Source organism: Leptodactylus fuscus, chromosome 7, assembly GCF_031893055.1.
Source record: "Leptodactylus fuscus isolate aLepFus1 chromosome 7, aLepFus1.hap2, whole genome shotgun sequence".
NCBI classification, from domain to species: Eukaryota; Metazoa; Chordata; class Amphibia; order Anura; family Leptodactylidae; genus Leptodactylus; species Leptodactylus fuscus.
In genome coordinates, this window is record NC_134271.1 from 95,841,833 (window position 1) to 95,854,031 (window position 12,199).

The following is a 12,199-nucleotide window of genomic DNA, read 5'->3' on the forward strand; positions in this document are numbered from 1 at the left end:
GGCTCCCTCCACCATGAATTGGTCCAAACTTGGCTGTTTAGAGGCTCCCTCCACCATTAATTGGTCCAAACTGGGCTGGTTAGAGGCTCCCTCCACCATGAATTGGTCCAAACTGGGTTTTTTAGAGGCTCCCTCCACCATGAATTTGCCCAAACTGGGCTGTTTAGAGGCTCCCTCCACCATGAATTGGTCCAAACTGGGTTTTTTAGAGGCTCCCTCCACCATGAATTGGTCCAAACTGGGCTGGTTAGAGGCTCCCTCCACCATGAATTGGTCCAAACTGGGGTGGTTAGAGGCTCCCTCCACCATTAATTGGTCCAAACTGGGCTGGTTAGAGGCTCCCTCCACCATTAATTGGTCCAAACTGGGCTGGTTAGAGGCTCCCTCCACCATGAATTTGCCCAAACTGGGCTGTTTAGAGGCTCCCTCCACCATTAATTGGTCCAAACTGGGCTGGTTAGAGGCTCCCTCCACAATTAATTGGTCCAAACTGGGCTAATTAGAGGCTCCCTCCACCATGAATTGGTCCAAACTGGGTTTTTTAGAGGCTCCCTCCACCATGAATTTGCCCAAACTGGGCTGTTTAGAGGCTCCCTCCACCATGAATTGGTCCAAACTGGGCTGGTTAGAGGCTCCCTCCACCATGAATTTCCCAAAACTTGGCTGTTTAGAGGCTCCCTCCACCATTAATTGGTCCAAACTGGGCTGGTTAGAGGCTCCCTCCACCATGAATTGGTCCAAACTGGGCTGGTTAGAGGCTCCCTCCACCATTAATTGGTCCAAACTGGGCTGGTTAGAGGCTCCCTCCACCATGAATTTGCCCAAACTGGGCTGGTTAGAGGCTCCCTCCACCATGAATTGGTCCAAACTGGGTTTTTTAGAGGCTCCCTCCACCATGAATTTGCCCAAACTGGGCTGGTTAGAGGCTCCCTCCACCATGAATTGGTCCAAACTGGGCTGGTTAGAGGCTCCCTCCACCATGAATTTGCCCAAACTGGGCTGTTTAGAGGCTCCCTCCACCATTAATTGGTCCAAACTGGGCTGGTTAGAGGCTCCCTCCACCATGAATTTGCCCAAACTGGGCTGTTTAGAGGCTCCCTCCACCATGAATTGGTCCAAACTGGGTTTTTTAGAGGCTCCCTCCACCATGAATTGGTCCAAACTGGGCTGGTTAGAGGCTCCCTCCACCATGAATTTCCCAAAACTTGGCTGTTTAGAGGCTCCCTCCACCATGAATTGGTCCAAACTGGGCTGGTTAGAGGCTCCCTCCACCATGAATTTCCCAAAACTTGGCTGTTTAGAGGCTCCCTCCACCATTAATTGGTCCAAACTGGGCTGGTTAGAGGCTCCCTCCACCATGAATTGGTCCAAACTGGGCTGGTTAGAGGCTCCCTCCACCATTAATTGGTCCAAACTGGGCTGGTTAGAGGCTCCCTCCACCATGAATTGGTCCAAACTGGGTTTTTTAGAGGCTCCCTCCACCATGAATTTGCCCAAACTGGGCTGTTTAGAGGCTCCCTCCACCATGAATTGGTTCAAACTGGGCTGGTTAGAGGCTCCCTCCACCATTAATTGGTCCAAACTGGGCTGGTTAGAGGCTCCCTCCACCATTAATTGGTCCAAACTGGGCTGGTTAGAGGCTCCCTCCACCATGAATTTGCCCAAACTGGGCTGGTTAGAGGCTCCCTCCACCATGAATTGGTCCAAACTGGGTTTTTTAGAGGCTCCCTCCACCATGAATTTGCCCAAACTGGGCTGGTTAGAGGCTCCCTCCACCATGAATTGGTCCAAACTGGGGTTTTTAGAGGCTCCCTCCACCATGAATTTGCCCAAACTCTGCTGGTTAGAGGCTCAATCCACCCTGATTTTCAAAACAAATGTTGGTGCCAACCTCAACTTACTACAAGGGCCAAATTCACTGCTGGTGACAAGCTCTCCTCACTGCAAGTGCCAAATACACATGTTTCAAGGTGTTTTCCTACTGTCAGAGAGGTGGTATTGAGTGTGTAAAGTGTGTAGTTGTTAGGCTGTGATGTTGGGGTAATAGAGGGTCTTTGGTGTGTTAGATGCCCCCAGACATGCTTCCCCTGCTGTCCCAGTGTCATTCCAGAGGTGTTGGCATCATTTCCTGGGGTGTCATAGTGGACTTGGTGACCCTCCAGACACGGATTTGGGTTTCCCCCTTAACGAGTATCTGTTCCCCATAGACTATAATGGGGTTCGAAACCCGTTCGAACACACGAACATTGAGCGGCTGTTCGAATCGAATTTCGAACCTCGAACATTTTAGTGTTCGCTCATCTCTAACCGCTTTCTTTGCTGTTGGTATAGTGAGAGGCAGATTTGGGGGAGACATTATAGTACTATCTGCCTAACACAGTCAGCCCTATTATGGTGACAATGTTGTCTTGTGATATTGCAATCCTGGTAGTTGATAATTAAGTCATATGATTATTTTCACAATAAAACCTTATGTTCATATACAGATTATTGAGGAAAATATTAATTTAAACGTGGCATGCACTCTCAGTGTTACATTATAATATCAACATATAAAAAAAATAACAAAAATAGTAAAAAAATATTCTTGTTAAAAATCTTAGTTATTGTTTCATTGGCTGCTATATTTTGTGAGCTGGAAATTAAATAGATGTGCAGACATTTTGTTATGGTCACTTCCCATACATTTTAACTACTGTGATCAAGGGCATAGTTTGAAGTATCTGTGGCCCTGGGCCTGGGGCAAGAAGGGTGGAGGGGGAGAAGTTACTTTAGTCACCAAGGGTATTGATTTCACCCTTTCAGGAGTAGTGTACGAACCATAGCCAAAACACAACAATGCAATGTTATCAGGGGCACAGCAATAAGAAGTGCAGAGGCAGCAACCACTAATGGGTCCTGGAGCCATATGGGACCGAAAGACCTCTCTACAACATAAGACACCCTATGTGTGAATGTTATTATACTATGTGAGCAGCAATATTTGGATACTTTATTAGAGATGAGCGAACACTGTTCGGATCAGCCGATCCGAATAGCACGTTCCCATAGAAATGAATGGAAGCACCTGTGACGCTGACTTTGCCGGCGGCCGGCGTCACAGGTGCTTCCATTCATTTCTATAGGTGCGTGCTGTTCAGATCGGCTGATCCGAACAGTGTTCGCTCATCTCTATACTTTATGACATTTCTTTTTGGATACCCTTTCCAGTAGGATCAGTTTACACAGAGTTTTTTACAGGCAGATTTTGACACAGAATCCACCTTAAAATCTGCTTGAAAAAATGCCTCCCACTCATTTCAATGAGAGTCACTAGGAATTTTTTCCACTAGCGAAAAAAAAAAGCGACATGACCTATCTTCTGGAGGACTCCATGGCTGCGTAGTATGTGGCTCGAGACTCTCTCCTTATTAGACCCATTCATCCGGGCCTAATCAGGAGCGGGATGCCCCAACGGAATGCTGATGCACCGGCATCCCGTTGCAGCTAGATTGCGTCGAAAATAATGGTGGCGGAAAATGAAGAGAAATTCCTCTGCTGTGTGAACTGACCCTTATAAACTACGCAAGTTCTGCAATGCATTGCTTCATGAAGAGCAGCCTACAGTGCCTGTGCATCGCCTACAGTGCCTGTTTTGTGCTCCAAAGCTGTACACTTAATTCTGCACATTGCCACTCAGTCAATAAGTTTGTTGTCACATATTTATCTATGCCCCTATGCATACTTAGTTTACCTTTATCAAAGTAATGTGCCATGGCTGGCATAAATCGACTACTGAGGAAGCAAGCAAAGCTGGAAGATTTCAGCTCTGAAGGCTGAAGATTTGTGAATGCAACTCTGGAGTACAAGGGAGCCTGCACAAAGAGTTTACGCTCACTAATTCTGAATGTAAAACTCATTCAGAGTGAGCGGCGTAAAAAACAAATCCCATTGACTTGAATGGGTGCCGGCATACGCGCGTATCACATTGAAAGCAATAGGTAAAAAAGCCTCCCATTGATTTCAATGGGGAGCGCACATATGCCAGCACCCATTCAAGTCAATGGGATCTGTTTTTTACGCTGCTCACTCTGAACGAATTTTACGTTCAGAATGAGCGAGCGTAAACTCCGTGTGCAGGCTCCCTGATACAGGGGGTAACTCGGTGTGTATATGTCCTGCTTTCCAGAACGTTTTATTCGTAAATCCCTAAAATATGCCCAATTAGTCTAATGTTTAATCCGTCTCGCTGATCTGATATAACAATTTTAGAGAGCGTGGTATTTTTCTCTGATAAAAGCCATATTTTCTTCTCACTGATATCTTCCATTAAGATGTCTCAATGTCATTTGGGGTGTTAATTGAGAGGAGGTTTCAGCTCATCAAGACGATTAAAAGTGATAGCTAAAAATTTCTATATACAGCCTATGTCGAAATCAGCACAGTGTGAGACCATTTCTCTTTTATCTAACTGACAAGGAAAATAATAGAAAAATATTATTAAATCGCAGCCTCCAAAATGATATCATTATTATTTTTTTTCTGTATAATCTCTGATGGAAAAATTAATTTTTGAAAGAGACAATTTCAAATACCTTAAACACTGTTAACTCAGAAGTCTTTTAAATGCAATTAAAAACACTATTGTGTCAGAATTAAATTCATTTTTTTCCAATTGTTCTTCATAATAACAGTAAGGAAGTTTCTTTGCTTTATTTAAAAGCAGCTGAACGCCGCAGTATGTGTATTGATGTATTAGAGCTGGCTCGCCAATTCCATTGTAATAGTAACAATGTCATAGAAGGGATGACAAATACTCTCCCAATTTTAATTGTAATACATCCCATTTGCACATACAGTAATTAAGGGATTATATATTTTTTTTTTCAGAAATAGTGCCACCTTTGTCCATAGGCTATGCTTGATATTGCAGCTTAGCTCCATTCCCTTGAACAAGACTGAGTTGCAATACCAAGCACAGCCTATAGATAAGGGTGGCGCTGCTTCTGGAATCTCTTACGATTTAATTATGACCAATTATGGACAATAGTAGCAATGGCTAGCTGCTCTAGAAAACATATACAATAACACTAACGTGTTACAAAGTATAATATTTTGGTGTACAACATATACTCCATTTTTATTCAGTAAATGCTTTATATTGTGCTTGTTTTATATAATGGTAAGGGGTTAAAGGGTATATCTAACACTCTATTTGGAAATACTAAAGAGGGGAACCTCCTGGACTCTCATCCATTAGCGACAGCAGAGAGTGGCAGCAAAGAGCATCTCCCACTCTGGGGGACCCGCACGTAATTCTTATTATGTAAAAGTATAGAAAAATATAACTTAACATTAAACCTATAAAGATATTCAGGATCTGTCTTTCTATTCTAGCGCTGTATAACCAGAAATCTCACTCAAGTTTAACAATGCCAGTCTGCGCTTTAAGGGTATGTTCAAACAGAAATATTTGGAAGCAGATTTTGACGCCTGCATAAACGTCTCCCATTCTTTTCAATGGACGTCCTTTGCTTTATTTTCCTGCTAGCGATTTTTTTCAGCTAGTGGGAAAAAGAAGCGACATGCACTATCCTCCCGCGGATTCCACGGCCGAGTGAAGCGCAGCATCTGCTGCTCGAGACTCACTCTTGATTAGGCCCATTCATCCGGGCCTAATCAGGAGTGGAATGCCACAACCAGCGCCGCACCTCCCATGAGGCGACCTGAAGCGACCGGGGAGGGCGGCATTTTTGCTTACCTAAGCCAGTCCAGGACAAGCTGTCCTGGACTGGCTTAGCGTCACCGTCACCAAGCGGTGGATTGGGGAGGCCCTGTGGATGCAGCGCTTCTCCAGCGGCCTCCCCTCACGCTCAGCCAGAGAGCAGGTCCTCTCTGTGCCTGCTCTCTGCCTGCTAACGCCACTCTGCCCCCTTCACTCCGCCCCGCCCCCTTCGCCCCGCCCCCTCCTTCCGGAGGGGGAGGTGGCTTTCTGTCATCCGCCTTGGGCGGCGAAAAAGGCAGGTTCACCCCTGGCCACGACTGAATGCCAGTGCACTGCATCAGCATCCCATTGCGGCTAGGCATGCGGGAAAAGTTGCATGGTGTAAAAGGATTCCGCTGTGTGAACTTACCCTTACACAGCATTTCTCTTCTGATAATATATACTATGTGCTTTACATGAACAGATCACAGATTGAAATACACATTGTGTAGTTCTTCATTTGACCTGTGGTAGCGCTGCAGTGGCATCAAGCACTTTCTTCTAGGCCCTTCAACAGATTATAGTCCCTCAGTAATGACATTCTCTCTGATCATGCCCGTAAACTTTGGGACTGGAGACAAAGAGTTCAGGAGTTCTGCCCAGAGCTTCAGCGGTTCTGTACATCTACCTGATATGTTTCCATGCCGGTAGGTCCAAAATGAACTTTAGGATATGGCACTATATACGTCACTATATACATTCCTGTATAAGGGTCTCTTACACAAATTCTGATGTGAAAAACACACAATATCCAATGTATAATTATCTGCATTAAAATTATGAGAATACAGGAAAAAAACATAAGAATAGAATAGAATCCAACATGCAAATGATCTGTCATCTTTCACAGCTACGATGAATAAACAAGGTGCTACGTTCTCAAGGTTGCACCTTTCATTTCTCAGACCATCCCAATCCTCACTCTCAGTCCATTGCCTTAAGTGTCAGTGTTCACTCCATCCTCTTACTTATCTACAGATTTTCTGAAATTATGAAATTTACATATACGAGGTGTTTAATTGGATGAACAGATGGCGTTTCATAAAATGATTCTTCATCTTCATCAGTGACTTCTCTTTTGTATTTACAAAGAGCGGAGTTTTTTTTATTTTTTTTTTTCACAGCGACAGAAAAAAAAATCTTTTAACAAGAAAAATCATCTAGAACCAAAAAAAAAAAAAAAAAAAAAGGCCCGACGCGCTTTGATCAAGCTTTAAACGACAGAAATACAGCGATTGTGAATGATATACATATGAAGAACTGAGGTGAAGAGCAAAAATGCAGACATTTAAATGGAAAAAATCTGAATAAGAATAGCAGACGCTTGTATTATTAGCTTATCTATATGCTTTGGGTTTTCTTCTTATGAAAGGAAACGTTGATTTTTGACAAGATATATAGTCATGCTTATTGCCTGGTGTCTATATACATATTCTTCAGCATGCATCGGGTAAAAGACGTCCCGAATATGATGCATTATTGGAGGGGTATGCTTGTCATTATAGTGCTTCTATTAAGGGCTCCGCTCTATGGAATACAGATGTTCGGCAAATCACTCATAAACATGGCCATACATTTCATGAGGGACTTTTGCATATCTTGGTGTCTGGAGATCTTTGCAGAAAAAATTTCCTATGCTAATGTCTCTGATCAGATGCATTGCGATGCACAAAATTTGAAACTTCTGCATAAAGATAATGTAGTCAGTCAACGGTAGAAGAGGGAATTTTTGGCTCCCTCGAGGTAATATTGCTTATGGGTCCTTCCATCCACTATGTGAGGGAACTGACTATTATACAGTACATGTTCTAGCACATAACTAATATTTTGCATGATAAGGAATATTATTATAATAGAATTTTGCTGTTTATTGCGTTAACCATAATGACATGTTACCCTGACTCCATTTTTGTAAATGAACAATACAAGTTTTATCATCCCTTGACAGAGCCGGGCCAGGTGTGTAATTCATCAGAGTATTAATTATTACAGTAATTATAGAAAGAATATATTTTTTCAATAATATGTGTGTATTGAAGAGGTTTTACAGGAATACGCGTTGTTGGCCAATGTGATCTTGAGAATCCTACAGATGAGTAGGTAGAAGCAACAGGTCTGAGTAGCTGAACTTTTCCTGAAAAAGAAAAAAAAAAAACAGTGAAGGGGCAGTGGAACTCCAGTGAATGTCATGAACCCTTTCATCAGCTGATAGTTAGTCCCACCGCTGTTCACACATTCATATCTTATGCTAAGTATATTGTACATGTAAGGGAATTGCTAGTTGTGCAATTTGCTACTGCTGCTGCTGCTCACAGAGAAAATGAGCCTTAAACTCGACCCAGCCCCTGTCCCTACCTAATTGCCACAACTATCGTAATGACAGGAGCAACTGGACGGCTACCCCTTCTCTAAATAAGTGTACACAGAACAAGACAGGACAAACAACACAGAAGAGTAGTCAGCAATCCAAGGGACAAGCCAGACAGACAAAGCAGTACAAAATCGTAATCCAAAAGAGTAGTCAAAGTTCAGAGGTCAGTAATAGAGATGAGCGAACACTGTTCGGATCAGCCGATCTGAACAGCACGCTCCCATAGAAATGAATGGAAGCACCTGGCCGGCCCACCGCTTAACCCCCCGCGTGCCGGCCGCTTCCATTCATTTCTATGGGAGCATGCTGTGAGTGTGCTGTTCGGAACGGCTATTCCGAACAGTGTTCGCTCATCTCCAGTCAATATTAAGAGAAGTAGGAAGCTAGCAAGAACAAAGTCACAGGGCAGAGTCAAAATAGCCAGCTAGCCTGTGTGGGCTGATGACCTGTATAAAGGAAGTCCAGGACCTGCCCCAGACTTGATTGGTAGACAGGCTGACAATCACAAAGGTAAGGCTAAGATTAACTAATTGATGAAGATGGTAACAAGGTGTAGGAGATGGGTGTGGTGGAAATTCAATTATAGAGGAGAGGTAATAGAGTAGTGTTCAGAGAGAGCAACAAAAAACAGATACCCAAAGAGGCAGAGACATTACAGCATATTTACAAAAATAACCTAATTTGGGGATATGGCCAAAGTTTATGTATAAATGGGATATCTTCAAATTTAAGAGGTTGTCCCATCACAAGGATCCTATCTATACTGCTAGTTTATGTGGATTTAAGACTTTCCCTAAATACATTGCTTTATCAAAACTGCTTTGTCTGGCCGCTATCTTAAAGGGATTATACCATTAAAATACTTTTTTTTCTCATTAACACATCGGAATAGCCTTAAGAAAGGGTATTCGTCTCCTACTTTTATCAGTTGCATCCGGCCCGCCGTTTGGTAGAAATACCGGATTTTACCGGTATACAAATGAGTTCTCTTGCAGCACTGGGGGCGCCCCCAACGCTGCCAGAGAACTCTCCAGCGACGCCTCCATCTTCAACAGGAACTGCCTCTTCTTCCACCCTCTTCTGGCTGGGGTCCCACTTTGGCACCTGCGCAGTCGGCTCTGCCATCGGGACGCAGGCAAGAGCCGCGTGCACAGGCCAGCTGGCGGCCATTGACCTTGGGTCTTGCCTGCGTCCTGATGGCAGAGCGTTGAAGTGTGACCCCAGGCGGAAGAAGACGACAGAAGAGGCGGTTGATGTTGAAGATGGAGGCGTCACTGGAGAGAGTTCTCTGGCAGCGTTGGGGGTGTCCCCAGTGCTCTTTGAGCGCTTGGGCCCGCCTTCAGTGCTGCAAGGGAGCTCATTTGCTTACCGGTAAAAAACAGTATTTCTACCGAACGGCGGGCTGGAGGCGACTGATAAAGGTAGGAGACAAATAGCCTTTCTTAAGGCGATTCCGACGTGTTAACCAGAGAAAAAAGTATTTTAATGGTAGAATCCCTTTAATTTATTCAATTCATTGTTTACACTCTGTTTCCATAACCACGGGCCTGGTGCTGAGCTTATCTGCTCGGTCCACAAGTGACATAGCTGCCTTCTCTCAGGGATGAGGGAGGTGGGGCTGACTGCTCAGCAGCAGCTCTGAGCTGTTTATGTCTCTGCCACAGACAATTAACATAACTCCTGCTCTCAGATAGGGGAGGGGGGAGGTGAGTGTTCCGGTATTTCTGAGCTCTTTATCACCTGCTCTTCCACTTATCAGTCGGTTTAATTGAATTTGGCTGATAAAGGCTGAGATATGGAGTCCATTACCTCTGTATGTTTTACAAACTAACTCAAATCCAGCTCTGCTACATCAGCTTCTACATCAGCTTCATACTGTGGTAATTCATTTACAACCAATCCCTCATTACTGACTGAAAACATACTGCTATGAAGACACATAGCAGAGCAAGTGAAACCCTGCCCACCAATGTACCAAGAAAACCAGGAAGTGAAGAGAGCACACAGCCTGCAAGTGGTTGAACAAGCAAGTTGGGAATACCCCTTTAAGTACCTATTCGCTGCATCAGATATTGCTTTGTTCCTGCCTTAAAAAAGAAGCGATAATCCCCTAACCCCAAATCTCCTTTCTGATGATGGGTGTCATGTTCCATTTCATGTCATCACTGGCTGTGTCGGATGTGAATTGTCTCAAGTAATGGCTACAGTCAATTAATGGCCTAAGCAGTCACATACTTGTGATATCACTGCTATTATGTCACCAGTATCCAATATGTGACTGCTGCAATTTTTAATTTCAGCCCACCCTCAGCATCTCTGGGCTTTTCTGGAAAACCCATTTAAGATCAGAGATAGTCATTATCTCCTAAAGGGATCACAGTACCCCTTCTGACCCACATCTATGAGCTCTCACGTACCCTGCTTCACACTGGGGTAACCACCTTGAAACAGATGTCTGTGGATGGGTCTCTTCCATTTGAAGGAGATATTATGGCTTGTCTTTATTCCAAGATTATGTCACAAAGTTTCAGGAACATCAGGCATTGATTTATAGGGGGCTACCTTCTAAAAGGTGACACCAGAACAAGTTCCCTTTTTCCATCAAGGAGGATTCATATGCATATTCCTTTTCCAGATTTCTTTAGCAGGATATCACCTGCTAATAAGTTCCTGTATAACGCAAGGTGGCCTTATAGAGGCTACTTCTCCTTAAGAAGACATCATACCCCTCCTAATACTTTAAATGTGCCTGTTTTAGTTTGTGCCATTAATGTGCCACAGCTAAGAGCTGTATGGGGCAGATGCACTAGGATATTCTCTGCTTCTGCTGCTTAGATTTTTTTCCTTTCTTTCAATTCAGCCACTGAAAAATGCTGTAAAGCGTTTCCTTAGGACTCTTAGAACGTAACGCTGGCTCGCTGACAGTTCCAACAAGAGAACAGTTGCAGTGCAGAGACTTTGTTTATCTACATAATTTGCTGTGAGTCTGAAGCTTGTCTGATAGAAGTGTAGTGTGCCCACTAATGGGAAACACGGAAACTGACAATCCGCAGATCACCACGTCCTTATTTCAATTAACTTATCTAAATGTTCTTACTCATCTTTAATAAGTGCGGGAGCTGACACCAGTGATTCTGGTCTATCATCCTCAATGACGCTCTTACATGCAGAATAAAATCACAATTTCTTATTCTGTTAGCACGTTGTAATGTTGAATGCTCTGTAAAGCATAATTTCAGAGCATATTCTTCAAAATTAGCATACGTTGCTGCCAGGAGAGTACATTGAACAGATCCATAGAATAATTAGAATAGGGGTCCTAACTTATGCTGGCCCTAAAGTCCTCAACAACCTTGTTTGTAGGTATCCTCTAATCATGAGTGATGCATTGCTGGCTCATTGCTGTAGTAGTTGATCATTGAAGGACCATCCGGAACATGCTAATCTGCCTTCATGAATACTTTGCTTACATTTTCAACTGCTCACAGTGGTCATTTGAAGCTCTGGGAGACCAGGAACCTAATGCCAAATTTATAACAGCTTCCTCACCTATCATGTGCAATTTATAATATTGTTAAATTGTAAACAGAGTGGACTTTGGGTCTTCCTAGGTTCCGGAGCTCGGGTGTTACTGCTACTGCTTTACCGCTATAAATATTTTATGGCCATTTCTCACTTCACCAAATCATCTTCTATTCCCCCCCCCCCCCCCCCCCGTTCCCCTGGGTATACTACATAGTATGGTCATGTTGCAATCAGAACCTTTCTGTAAAGCAGGACTGGTTGAAATAAGTGGCCCAACATTTTTTCAAGCAAAAATTTCCTAAAGAATTTAATTTTGATGCCACATGAAAGCAGGACCTCAAAAACCCACACAGTGCCCTTGTATATGGATGGAAGATGCAGTGTTTTAAATAGAGAAAAATATACTCCTTGTGATCCTAGTCTATCACTAAGAAGAAAATGAGCAATAAGGTGTGAGAATTAGTCCTCATTCACAAGTCTACATCCGCGGACATATGAAGTTCGTGCCATTCTCGGACAGCCTGTAACAGTGTATTCATGGCAATATATTAGTATTGTAT